This window comes from Papio anubis, chromosome 3, assembly GCF_008728515.1.
Source record: "Papio anubis isolate 15944 chromosome 3, Panubis1.0, whole genome shotgun sequence".
Lineage (NCBI taxonomy): Eukaryota > Metazoa > Chordata > Mammalia > Primates > Cercopithecidae > Papio > Papio anubis.
The window spans coordinates 4,938,137-4,952,936 of NC_044978.1; the positions used below are offsets into that span (position 1 = coordinate 4,938,137).

The window sequence follows — 14,800 nt, forward strand, 5'->3', positions numbered from 1 at the left end:
GACACTTTTGTAAAATACCATCAACCTTGTGTACTAAGCTACTGTTGTGACAACCATGATAATTTCCCTCTGAAAATGCTTTGGAGACACGAAATAATAAAAATAACCTTTAAAATGCAATATCACTCTGATTCTATTAGGAAACACATAAGTCACTGGATTTAAACTATGTCAATGCCCTGTACTTTCCGTCTCTCAGTAGGTACTGTAACTGTTGGTTAAATGATTATTTTTCATGCTTCCTTTCTCATTTCTGCTTTTTAGATGTTTAAAATGTCTTTGCTTCTTGATAAGCGAATTATTTCCTCCCACATGACCATGAGTCATGACCTTATACTCTTGTTTCAGTACAGGGGAAAGTGTCATGAATTTACTAATGCATTCATTCAGCAAGTAAACTTCTGCAATCCTCGTTTACTCATATACTTTTACATAAACAAAGAGACCCACAAGCTTTTTGAGTCTTCGCAACCCAAAACATGTATTTGAAACTGAAAATTAAATCACTCCATGTTTATAGGCATATTGCTTGACAGAAACATATAAATCATTACCTGGATTTTTTTTTTTCTTTGAGATAGCGTCTAGCTCTGTCACCCAGGCTGGAGTGCAGTGGTACAATCCCGGCTCACTGCAACCTCCGCCTCCCGGGTTCAAGCTATTCTCCTGCCTCAGTCTCCTGAGTAGCTGGGATTACAGGCATATGCCACCACCACACCCGGCTAATTTTTTTTTTTTTAATTTTTAATTGAGACAGAGTTTCACCATATTGGCTACGCTAGTCTTGAACTCCTGACCTCTGGTGATCCACCTGCCTCGGCCTCCCAAAGTGCTGGGATTACAGGCGTGAGCCACCGCACCCAGCCTGGATTTTTTTTTTAATCCAACCCAATTCTGTATTTTCCTCTAGAGAGATTGACTCACCAAACCTATCTCTTTCCTGGAAACACAATCAAATTAACTTTCCAGTCACCACTGCATGTAGGTGGGGCCACATGAGTAGTTCTCACCAGTGGAATGTAGTGAAAACGAGATGCTGTCTCTTAGGGACTAAGGAAGCTGTCTTTCCTCTTCTGACATTTGCTGACCAGATGATGCTAGATGATCTTGAGACCCTGTGCTGAAGACTGGAGAACTGCAGGAAAGGAGCCGTGCCTCTGAATTATCGTGTGGAAGACTGCTTGTCTAACCGCTGACGACTGTGAGGTAAGTCATTACGGATCTGGGATTGTCTGATACAGCAGTCAGCAGGCCCTGACTGACACATCCCTCTTACTCTTTAAGTTGAACAAATTAGCGGCTGGAGTGTTCTGGGTAGCGTTGCTATATGGCATGGTGAAAGACGGCACTTCACAGGTGATTTACAACCCTCCTACCATTTACTCTGTATTCATTTCGAATAATATAACCTATAATTTCCTAACCTTCAGCAGAATAGGAAAAAAGGCTCAAAGCCACAAACACACACGTTTCCTTTCAGTGTACCTTTGCTGATCACCCACAGTGGCGAGTTCATGGGCCTGGCAAGACCTCTCCCTATTTGGGCGTTTCGTGAATACAGAAGAATGGACACCCTGGTGTGACTCAACATCAGAATCCAAAACATGGCATCTTTACCTAGCCCTGTTCGCTTCTTTTAGATCATCAATAAACATAATCTGTTTTCTTTCAAAATAACATGGTTATCTAATTCCCTTCATTAGCAGCTAGTAAAAGAGGCCCCCGGCTTCCCGTGACCTAATTCACCGGGTCCCTGAGCTATTGCAGGCTTTCCCGCTCGCTCTTGCGACAGGCACAATCTCACTTCTTTAATGTAAGGTATGGTTTTTCTGTTGAAATGTGCTTCCTGTTTTCACCTCCATAACTTACAGGCGTGACTGCCCGGGTCTTCTCTCATCATTCCCAGCCCACTGCCTCTTCACATCCCGTGGTACCTCTGTCTTCAGGAGCCTCCTTCACTACTGTTCCCTGGAAATTTATCTCAGATCATTTCCTTTTAGGTCTATCTCTTCTTTAAGAGAAATAATTTTAAAGTCAAAGCTCCATAATACAGAGATCTGTGTCTCTTTCCCACCATCTGTTTTCTGAACCTCCCCTCCTGGTTCAAGCCTCTGCAGGATAATTTGAACACAAATCATCGACTGCCAACTGAAATCAAACAAGATAATGTCCAATTTGCCCTTTTTTCTCTCTCATTTGTCCCAATGTTTATATTTCTCTATCAGTCAATGAACAAATCACTTTGGTACACTGTGCCAGTAGCTTTGAGAGGAGAACAGAAGAAATACAAGCAAGCTCACCAGTAACTTATGAGGCTCACTTACATGAAGCCATTCAAGAATAAGACAATAGATGACAGCAGTCACGTGGTGTGTACAGAAAGACAGAAAGTGCGTTCAGACTTGCAGAGGGGAGAGATCAATGTGTGCTACAGCCAAGGAAACATTTAGTAAATATGGAATTTAACCCCTAAGCACTGTCAGGCTAGAGCAATAGGAAGTACAAACATTTCATATGCAGAGAATAACACGAACAAAGGCACAGGAGCAGAAATACAAGTAACAGACTCAGTGGGTCCTGTTCGTTATGCACCTGTCCTGACCCTTGCACCATGCCGGGCCCTTTGCATTCATTGTATCTGATGCTCACAGCAATCCTGAGATTATGAGGTGGATATTTTACAAATACAAGAAGTCAGTGTTAGAGAAGTACTAAATGGCAGAATCAGGATTTCATGTCTGTACTTCATTCACCGTGTAGGAAGGTGAAGGTGGTTAAGGAGGTGCCGCTCTGGGAGCAGAAGGCAGTCACTGGGGCAGATCGGTGGAGCTATGTTACGGAGATCCAGCATGGTCAGTGAGGATGCTGGGCCTCACCTGGTAAGCAACAGGGACTGCCGTAGGTGTTTTAGCACAGAAATAGAACGGCAAACTTTAATCAGACACAATCTGAGTTCGAGGCCATGTTCTGTGTTAGCTGTGTGACTGGGAACCACAGTTAAACCTGCTGAGATTCTGTTTCCTCCTCTATAAAATGTGTTCAACAGCAACATCAATGTATAGCATTGAAAGGCTTAAATGAGATTATACTAAAGTACCTGAGATATAGTTAGCATTTACTATATGATAGATGTTGTTGCTGTTACTACTACTACCACCACCACCACTGCTGCTGCAACAGTGCTTAAGGATGATAATCTGGAGAAAAACAGCTAACAGATATCTCCTGAAGACATGAAATGAGATGGCATAGATAGATAGATAGATAGATAGATAGATAGATAGATAGATAGACAGACAGAAAGATAGGTAGATGATAGGCAGATAGAGATATATGCCATTTGGTTATATATACACAATCAAAACTTGACTCTGGAAATACAGATGAATAAAGGTGAATTAGAGTCTAGTATAAAGAGAGAAGATTGGAGAATGAGGATTGACACATCTGGGATGTCCACAGTTGGGGAGCAGGACACGGGAGAGAGTCAGTGACAGACACAAGGAAAATGCAGAGGAAGAGGTAAGATGGTCACGTAGACCACAGCAGTCAGGTAACAGGAAGGGGTTCCTCAAAGGGCGAGTGAGGTCTACTGTGCCGAGGCGTGCTATGGGGAGAACAGATTAAGGACTAGGAAAAGGCTTCTGCAGTTGGGGTGGTGACAATGTGGAACACAGACTGGGAGGAACCAGGTAGGAGTAAAAGACAGTGGCCACAGCCACAGGCACTGCCCATTCATCTGAGGTGTAAGTATACAGAGAGAACTCGGCTGTGGCTTGAAGTAATAGCAAGACAAAGAAGGAGGTTATTTTTAGTTCTTGGAGAGGCCAATACTGCTGATAATCCTGAGTGAGCTTCAGTTCATCCCTACGCCTTACTATGGCACAACTCTTCATCGACTGGTCTCTGAGCCTGCACCCTCTTACGGTGCAGGTTAGTCCTGCACTTAGTCTGGGTTCTGTTAACTCTTGTTTTCTCTTTCAGGTCTCACTGTTGCTACCCCACTCATCAACTTGATCTGTTTGCCCCCAATCCCACCATTTTGGATGACATTATGGATGCTCTGATCTTTAACAAATCTATCCAAGATTGTCTGTTTCTTCTTCTAAGGTGTCGCCAGGAATGAAGATTCTTTCACCTGATTTATTTATTCTGGTTTAACACGTGTCTGAAAAAATAATAGCAATTATTATTATCATCATTGTAGAATTCATTTCACTCCTCTCAAACACTTTCAAAAAGTCTCTTCATCTCTTCCACTATGATTATACTCAGCTGTTACCCAACTACCCAACTGTATCTTGGGGTTGTGTAATTCTGTCATGAGTTGCACTCAACTGTTATCAAACATATCTTGGAGCATGCACCAGGAACAAAACCCCTAACTCAGCCCACCTTGCAAGTAATTCTTAGGCACACACTTTCTCCACAAAGCCTGGCTAGTTGAAGTTCTCTAAATCCCCGCCCCCACCCCCCACCAACCCCGGTTAAGCATAGGACTTCCATGGTTACATCCTATTTATTACTTTCCCAAACATGCTTAATGCATTTCATCTCCAGTTACAAACATTGTCTGCTAATGAACAATGTAGATAGTTACCACGTTGTATAAACAGTTACTTATTTCCCTTCTGTTGTTGGTTTTATCCAATAAACTAGTCCCATCACCTTCAATTTATATCACCTTATCTCATACAGATGAGAAACTGTATGTAATTCAGCCTGTCTAAACTGGAGGTAACGCTAGACTGCAGTATCCCTGCACAGTGTCATATTAAAAATGGCGCCCTATAAATTTTTTATGAGTTAATAATGATTGTGATCCTATTCCTATTTTCTACAAGTTCTTCTATTATGGTGGCAATTAAATAGCCTCACTTTCATTTTCTGCAAACCTACTGCAGTCATCATTAACTTTCTTAATTGGCAGTGGCTCTGAATTCCAGTCTTCCAGAGAGTTCCCATAAACAGCCTCTTTCTTAATACTTATATCATAATGTTTTCCTCCTTCCCTTGCATTTCATTCCGCCTTTGGGCAGGAACAGCATCATTTCCTGCTCTTCTGGGGTTTCAACACTGACTTCAAAGCACCCTTGCTCATCTCACTGGGAGACTCTGCAGCCAAGCAGAGATTTGCATGAAGCCCACCCACCCTTCACCAGCACAGGATACATGGACATAACTGCAGTGACTCTTGGCGACTAGTCTCTGTGGTGCACACTCTCCACCCTACCACCAAAAAGGTCCCCAGTACCCTAAAAGGAACTGTGGACTCAAATATCACCTCAAATAAAATGAGGTCTTTCTGAGAGAAAAGAGATGTTGACGCAGGTGATGGGGAGGGAATAGGAGAGAGTTGATATAAAATGCAATTATAGGCTCTTATGCTTTCCAAAGAGGGGGATGATTCAGTGATTCCTGGCTAGTCCACAGCCGTATGTCAACTGAGGTTAAAATGCTAATTTGAATTGCAAATCTCTGAAAAGAAGGGGAAAAGCTAAGGAGATAAAATTTAACAGGGTGAGTCCTGAATTTATATTTAAACGAACTCCACAAGTACAAGAAGGCAGAGGCTGGCAACAGTACTTGCTGTCATGTTTAGTTGGCCACTGGTCAGTCTGACACAGCACGGGGTGTGATCATGTAGCAGCTATGAAAAGCTTATGCTGCATAATAATAGTAGTCATACTTTAAAGCGTATTTCAGTTATGAATGCACTCTGACCAGAAAAGTAACTTGCACTAGAGTAGCAGTCAAACAGCAAGACGCGTGGAGAAGTGGCGCTCGCTGTGCTTCAGCAGCTCAACAGTGTCTCTACTCTCCCAGCCTCTTCTTTCTGCTTGCCACCTCTCAGTCACAAGACGGCTGCTGCCACCCAGGCTCATATCCAAATTCAAGGCAACAAGAAGGCCATGGAGTGGCCCCTGCCAGGTATGGCCTTTTTCCAGGCATCCCCAGCAGATTTCTCACTGTCTGTAACCACATCCCACAGCGTTCTTTTTTTTTTTTTTTTTTTTAAATACTTTATGTTCTAGGGTATATGTGCACAACGTGCAGGTTTGTTACATATATATGCATGTGCCAAGTTGGTGTGCTGCACCCATTAACTCGTCATTTACATTAGGTATATCTCCTAATGCTATCCCTCCCCGCTCCCTGCACCCCACAACAGGCCCCAGTGTGTGATATTCCCCACTCTGTGTCCAAGTGTTCTCATTGTTCAATTCCCACTATGAGTGAGAACATGCGGTGTTTGGTTTTCTGTTCTTGCAATAGTTTGCTGAGAATGATGGTTCCCAGCTGCATCCATGTCCCTACAAAGGACACGAACTCATCCTTTTTTATGGCTGCATAGTATTCCATGGTGTATATGTGCCACATTTTCTTAATCCAGTCTGTCACTGATGGACATTTGGGTTGGTTCCAAGTCTTTGCTATTGTGAATAGTGCCATAATAAACATATGTGTGCATGTGTCTTTATAGCAGCATGATTTATAATCCTTTGGGTGTATACCCAGTAATGGGATGGCAGGGTCAAATGGTATTTCTAGTTCTAGATCCTTGAAGAATCGCCACACTGTCTTCCACAATGGTTGAACTAGTTTACAGTCCCACCAACAGTGTAAAAGTGTTCCTATTTCTCCACATCCTCTCCAGCACCTGTTGTTTCCTGACTTTTTAATGATTGCCATTTTAACTGGTGTGAGACGATACCTCATTTCCCACGGTGTTCTTAGGTGCAAGGCTGGCCTGGAGAGTCAACGCTTGGGTTTTCCTATACCTGCATGGGACGTGGGCAAGAAGGAAGGGAGTTGGGTTTAGGAAACCAGTAGTGCCATCCCTTTACTTATATCCCATCTGATCCCCGCAGCAACCCTGAGGAGTGGCTATTTATTATCCCTATTGAGCAAATGAAGAAAATCAGAACTGGCAACATCAAGAAAAAATGAGGAAAGACATACATTAGTAAATAATAAAGCCAGGGTTCCAATTCAGATCAGGTTGAATCCAAAATTCCTCTCCCTGCCATTATAATGCATCATAGTGTTCGGGTCATGTGGGCCTGGGAAGGATGAATCATATTCAACTATCCCACCACATTTTTGTCCATTTTTTAAAAACTAAAGTATAACATACATCTTGTTATGTTAATACTGACATCTCGAGAATATTAAATCTTCCAATCCATGAACATAGACTGTTTTTACATTTATTTGGTTTCTTCTTTGATTTATTTCAACAAAGCTTTGTAGTTTTCACAGCATAAGTTTTGTACTTCTTTGTTAAATTTAATTCTAAGTATTTTAGTCTTTGTATCTTAAGTGAAATTACTTTCTTAATTTCATTTTTGGTTTGCTCATTGCTACTGTATACAATACAATTAATATTTGTACATTGCTCTTAATCCTGTAACCTTGCCATACCTTATTCATCTTGTTTGTTCTTTGAATATGTGAAACATTTAAAAGATTTTAAAAGACAGAACTATACACAAAGGTATTGTCCTTGTAATTTTATGTCTGATTGGAAGAATTCTCCACAGACTAGCTTCTGGTGGTGCACTTTTCAAACCTTGTTTTTCTCCACTACCCATACATTTTCATGAGAATTCTGGGTACTAGAAGGTACAGTCATACCACAGTATGACCTCTGGTCCTGGACTTTAGTATCAGTGCTGTTAGTCAGTAAGCCATAGGAGTATTCCTGGAGGTCATTTTCTCACTGGGGTGCCCAGTAATAACTTAACCATATGTTGAAGTTACGGGAAACCACATCATTATAACCTACTCCACCAAAACTAAATGTATTGATAACTCAATTTCCCCTTAATTGGGTCTCCAAAATGCCCACTGACACCTGATGCAAGGGGAAATGTGATGGAGGGGAGGCTGAAGTGAAGGTCCAGCAGACTTAACTAGTTGTAGTAAAGATACTTTACCTCGGAACAGTTACGAAACATATGACCATGCGAACACAATTCTGGGTCCCCTCTGGGACTCAGAAGAAGGTGTCAGTGCTAACGAGGGGCTCTAAAAGTGAAAACTTCATTAAATTCATTGCAAATCCGCCTTTCTACTCCAACTCTGAGTTGTGTTCCTTTATTTGCAAAATACAAATAATATTTGCTTTGCCTATTTGAAAGGTTATTGTGATATATAATGAAATTTGTGGTTTTTTAAAAAAAATTTGTATTATTATTTAATGCCTGATTAGAGTTTTTGTGTATTTCATGCATTAGAGTTTTACATGTATTTTCCAGCATTGGCTGTGACAATATCTCCCTTCCCACATTCTCTTCCTATGATAACTTTGACACTCCTCCACTGAGAGCCTGGGTCTTTGCTCCCTCTCTTTGAATTTGGATGTCATCCTGTGGCCACAGCAGAAGTGACACTATGACTCCAAAAGCTACGTCATAAATGGCAATACAGCTTTCAACCGGCTCTCTTGAAATCAAACTGCTGTAAGGAAATTCAAACCATAGAGAAGCCCACACAAAGAACAGACAGCTACCTCCAACCTTCCAGTCATGCAAGGGAGCCCATTTGAAAGTGGTCTCTCCAGGTCCCATTAAGCTGACACAGGGTGGAACACAGACAAGCTGTAGACTCACGAGCAAAAGCAATGACTGTTGTTGCTTTAAGCCTTTAGATTTTGGAGTGGTGTATTATGCAGCAACTGATAACTGATACACCATCCCAGCTTTCCAGTGAAGGCCCTCTCCACTCACGCCAAAATGAATTTCTGTTCTGCAATACACTTTGCATTTCCCCCAATATGCCTTTCTCATGCCATCTCTTCCAGAATGTTTTCTGCCCATTGAAATACGACTTGTCCTTAAAGGCCCCTCTCAAATGCTACTTCCTCTCTGAAGCTTCTCGCACTGCCCCCGCCAGTTTTCCTATCTCCCTCCTCGAAAATCTTGGAGACCTTTGATTCTATCATTTATACAGTACTTATTGCCAGGATTGATATTTAGGATATTTATCAACTGACCCAGAAGGGAAGCTTCCTGGATTATCCGTCCTGGGAGCGCCCTCTGCCTTGTGGCAAAGTTGGTTCCACACCTTTTCAGCTCCTCCTCTTCTAGCCTAGAAGCACCTTAAAGGCAGGCTGCCTCATATGTTTTTCCTCCACGCAAAACATAGGTTCTTGCACATAATAAACTTCATACATTATTATTATTATTGAGACAAGTCCTGCTCTTGTCCCCCAGGCTGGAGTGCAATGGCACAGTCTTGGCTCACTGTAACCTCCACCTCCAGGGTTCAAGCAATTCTCCTGCCTCAGCCTCCCGAGTAGCTGGGACTACAGGCACACGCCACCACACCCAGCTAATTTTTGTATTTTTAGTAGAGATGGGGTTTCTCCATGTTGGCCAAGCTGGTGTCAAACTCCTGACCTCAGGTGATCCACCCACCTCGGCCTCCCAAAGTGCGGGGATTACAGGTGTGGGCCACGACACCCAGCCCATACATTATTTTATAAATAATTTGTTGGGACGTAAAGATGGAGAGAAAATACTCACAGGGGAGAAAGAAGATTAAACCTTTAATACTATAAATTACTGAGAAATAAGATCATTTTTCTCAAATTGGGATTCTGAAGTCACAGGATTTTTGATCTGGCAGCTTTTTAGAGATCATTTAATTGGGTCTCACTTTTTTTTTTTTTTTTTTGAGACGGAGTTTTGCTCTTGTTGCCCAGGCTGGAGTGATCTCAGCTCACTGCAACCTCTGCCTCCTGAGTTCAAGCGATTCTCCTGCCTCAGCCTCCGTAGTAGCTGGGATTACAGGCACACACCACCATGCCGGCTGATTTTTATATTTTTAGTAGAGACAGCATTTCATCATGTAGGCCAGGCTGGTCTCGAACTCCTGACCTCAGGTGATATGCCTGCCTCGGCCTCCCAAAGTGCTGGGATTACAGGTGCGAGTGACCGTGCCCAGTGATTCTTACATTTTTGTGTGCAAAAGGATCCCTTGAGGAAGATGGGGGAGGGGCATGCAGGTTCTGGAGTTCCCCTCCAGACATTCTGAATGGGCAGATCTGGCTGGGCTGATGCAGTTGCCTCCTTAACAAGCTGCCCACCTGGCGCTGATGTGGGTAGTCTGAGGCCCACAGTGTCAGAAGCCCGGTTTAGTCAGGCTTCTGCATGGTGACTGGTTTGTCCCCTCCTGCAGGAGTCACGTGTCCTCTGAACTGGCCATGGAGCAGAAGAGGCCGCACAGCCAGAAGGAAAGGAAAACTGGTGAGGAGAGCCACAGCTCTGGGGCTGGATTTGAAGGAGAAATCACTGCCTTTCATCCTTGGGTGGTGGTAAAAGCACGTCTTCCTTTGGGGCTGTCCTCAGGTGGGGTGATCTGTTTCTTCACAGTCAGTCATTGTTAATGGTGTGAATCACTCAACTCTGGTTCGACCTCCAAACTTGGCTACCCGTTCCCACCACTCCCTCGTCTAATTTCACTTGCTCACAGCCCCAGGGCCATGCTGAGATTCTAATACTAGATCATCTACTGCCACCCGTTTTTCCTGCATAAAATTTACCTTGTTCTGAAACCTTCATCTATATAGAAAGAAACCCATGAAGTCTTTCTAGTTTATTTTTCCAGCTTCCGTCTCCCCGTCCCCTAGAATCGTTGACAGAATGAATTAATCTGCGCTGGGATCTGGGTCTCTGGTTGAGGCCTTGGAGCCACCGCCTGTGCCTGTGAGCTCACCCATCATCGCTAACAGGTTGCTCCACAGCCTTTCAGATCTCCATATTTCCCTAACATAAAACCCAAGGGGCCAGGCGCGGTGGCTCATGCCTGTAATCCCAGCACTTTGGGAGGCCGAGGTGGGTGGATCGCTTGAGGTCAGGAGTTCGAGACCAGCCTGGCCAACATGGAGAAACCCCATCTCTACTAAAAATACAAAATTAGCCGGGCATGGTGGCACGTGCCTGTAATCCCAGCTACTCGGGAGGCTGAGGCAGGAGAATTGCTTGAACCCTGGGGGTGGAGGTTGTGGTGAGCCGAGATTGCACCACTGCACTCCAGTCTGGGTGACAGAGAGAGACTCCATCTCAAAAGAAAACACACACACACACAAACACACACACACACACACACACACACACACAAAACCAAGGGACTTCGGGAATTAAAACACCTCGACCCTTTCATCACCAGTGTCTTCCTCGTCTTAGAGGCAGAAAAGGAAAAAAAGCAGTGGGAAGCAGTAAGAAGCTACCGCTGACTCACTATGAATTACTGCTGACTTTGAATTATTCAGCAGCTGCAGAATAGCCATCTTTTGTTTAAAAAATAATAGGCTTTTCTGAAATGCTTTTTGGTTTTTTTATTTTTATAAATACCTGCCCAGAACAGTCAAGACAACTGACATCTGCTAAGTGACTGAGACCCTGTAGAATTTGTATACTGGCATGGTGTGCAGTTTCGTGCAAGTATAACAACAGAGACAAACAAATCTCTATCATTGCCACAGACTGCTTATAGCAAAATTCCAGAGCTCCTGTCATTGGTCTTTAACAGTTGTGCTTTGTTGATTTTGTTACAACGGGTGCATTTGTGTCAACATTATACAAAGCACTCCTTATCACAAGAGCTAGTTTCACTCTACAACCATACTGTAAGACAGGTATTATTTTAAGATCAAGAAACCAAGGCTCTGAGAGGTTGAGTGACTCACCTAAGATCATGAACTAATAATAAGCAACAGATCAGGGACATGACCTGGGACATTGATGCCAATTCCAGGGCACCTTCCACCGTATCATGTGGCACTTGCTCTACATATGTGCCAGGCAGCACCCACATGGCTTTTGCTCATGAAACAACGTGGACCCAGGCCTACACAGCAGTTGTGAGAAAGTGCCTTCAGCTGGGAGCACATCTGGCCCAGGGCACCAGCTGCCACTCCACGCTCTGAATCCATCCTGGCCTATGCTGAGGCTCCCTTTCCATGGGCTGCTCCCCGCCCATGATGGGGCATGGCAGGGACACTAAGCAGGCCCTTTCCTGAGAGACATGGGGCTCTTCTGCCTAGAATGTTGTCTCAGCACTTCCCTTCTGCCTTGCTGAACTTTCCCTAGAACAAAGGAGGCCTCCATACAACCTTTCCTCTCCTATGTTTGGAATCAGACTTGCATTGCAGTCTAATGGTCATCCCACTTTTCTCCAGGCCATAGATAAAATCTACGTCCTCTGCTTCTTGGAGGACCCAGATTATTACAGCTTATCTCATTCCTTTGCAACAGATGCCCAGGCAAGCCATCTCTCCAGGCTCAGGAACCTAAAGAAGAATCTGCCCAGATGTGGTGGCTCACACCTGTGATCCCAGCATTTTGGGAGGCTGAGGCAAGAGGATCACTTGAGCCCAGGAGTTGGAGACCAACCTAGGCAATACAGCAAGACTCCCACCTCTACCAAAAAAAAAAAAAAAGAAAAGAAATTAGCTGGCTGTGGTGCTGCACATCTGTAATCCCAGCTACTCTAGAGGCTACGGCTGGAGGATCACTTGAGCCCGGGAGTGAGCTATGACCACACCATTGCACTTCAGCCTCAGTGACAGAGCAAGGCCCTGCCTCAAAAAAAAAAAAAAAAAAAAAAAAGAATAAGATAAAACAAATAATAAAGGAGACCCTAGTGCTCAGGTTCTCTAGTGAAGAGGAAGGCGAAAGATAGAAAGGTCAGACAAACTTGAACATGCATGCCAAGATTGGCCTGGGTCTGCCCGTAGACAAGGAGGAATCTTCTGATAGAATGTTAGGCAGGGAAACGGACGCTGCTATGAGCATGTCGGCCTGGGCAGCTTGCGATGGTCAGGAGGAGGTGGCTGCTCCCCAGCAGCGGTGCTTCCAATGAAGCTGCATGTTGCAGTGGAAGACAGGCCATTCCTGTCCGGCCTTCTGCACCGCGCCTAGGCTTCCAAAAGCTGCTATCATCAAGACCTATTTTTGTTCACCTTTAAACTGCTTGTTACGGGGAGGAGCCAGCCAGCCATGACGCATACTCGTTAAAGAAAGAAGCGCCCATGGTGAGCGCTCCTGATAAGAAGAGAGAGCATTCGTCATTGTCTGTATCTGTCATTCGAAGAAGGAATCAATGTCAAAAATCCCACACGTTCTGCTCCTGTGAGTCACCGAGTAAGCCTCCCATTCTCGAGCTCGTTCAGTCACCAAACACATTCTGATCTCCCTGTGCCCAGGCGGTGGGATTCAGAGAAGAAATGCTGCCTAACAGTCAGCACCCAGTGCCAGGAAAACAGGACAAGGGGAGTTGTTGGGGGAGACACCAGGATTAAAGTTGCTTTTACTAAAAAGACATTTTTTTTACCTTGTTAACAAACATATTTACCATGGTACATGGTGGCAATGCTCTCAGTTTTAAAACACAGCAATTATCCTCCAGTGGTCACTAATTAATCCAGGTGTGGCTAGGAACAGCTAGATATTGATGTGTGTGATGATGGCACCTCTATCATCTGGCTGCCATTGCTGGCTGGGGTTCTGTTCTGGGGCTGTGTGCCCAGGGTTTACACCTCACTATCTTACAGCACACTGGAGCTCCCAACAGTCCCCCAAGGTCCGGAGATAACCAATGGGCAGGAGACAAGGGAGGGGTTTAGATATCAAGGAGCCAAGTTCTACAGCATCCTCTAGATCCGGGCTATCGAGCATTTGAAATGCAGCTAAGTCTGAACTGAAATGTGCCATGTGTAAGAAACACAACAGATTTTGAAGACAGCATGAGAAAAAGAAAGTAAAATATCTCAGTAATTTTATATTGGTTACATGTTGAAATAATACTAATTTTTGATATTAGTATTTTTGATATAATTTTGATATATTGGGTTAAATAACAGCTGAGCCGAGACCACACCACTGCACTCCAGCCTGGGCGACAGAGTGAGAATCCATCTCAAAAAAAAAAAAAAAAGGATGAGTGAACAAATAGCATCTGCTACTCATTTCTGGTAGGTCAAGAAGCAGTTCTACCCTCTCCTAATCTTAACCTAACACCTGAGAAGGAGGTAGGAGATTTGCAAAAATCCATCTCCCAAATTTGAATCTTCAGCCCTGAACTCCCCTGAGGTGTATATCTGACTGCTTACTTGAAAACTCCACTTAGACGAGTAATAGACATCTCAAACTTCACATTTCCAAAACAGAATTTTTTATTTTCCCCTCAAACTGGCTCCTACCTAAGTCTTTTTCATCTTAATAGATGGCACCATGATCCATCTGGTTTTTTTCAGGGCAAATACCTAGAAGTCATTCTTGAGTCCTGTAGTTTCCTACTCTTCTCCCCCATGATCACCACCACCCAGTCCCATTCATTCAAGAAACAGTCCTATTGCTTATGCCTGTAATCCCAGCACTTTGGGAGGCCAAGGCAGGTGGATCACTTGAGGTCAGGAGTTCAAGACCAGCCTGGTCAACATGGTGAAACCCCGTCTCTACTAAAATACATAAAAATGAGCTGGGCATGGTTGTGTGTGCCTGAAATCCCAGCTACTCAGGAGGCTGAGGCAGGAGAATCGCTTGAACCCGGGAGGCAGAGGTTGCAGTGAGCTGAGATCATGCCACTGCACTCCAGCCTGGGTGACAGAGTGAGACTCTGTCTTAAAAAAAAAAAAAAAAAAAAGAAAGAAAGAAAGAAAAGAAAGGAAACTATTGGTTCTATTGCAACATCCATTGCTACTACATCCACTTTTTCCACTGTCACTGTTATCACCTAGGGATAAGCCCCCTCCATCTCTCACATGCATTATTTCTGACTGTCCAGGTGTTGC

General features: G+C 43.9%; 1 long non-coding RNA gene across 1 annotated transcript; it reads left to right on the forward strand.

The window, feature by feature from the left end:
* Positions 1-787: 787 nt before the first annotated feature.
* On the forward strand, positions 788-12,414 carry LOC110743366. The gene is made up of 3 exons (XR_002522331.1): positions 788-1,206; positions 10,186-10,253; positions 12,264-12,414. It is a non-coding gene; the product is annotated as an uncharacterized LOC110743366 (long non-coding RNA).
* The last annotated feature ends 2,386 nt before the right edge of the window (positions 12,415-14,800 follow it).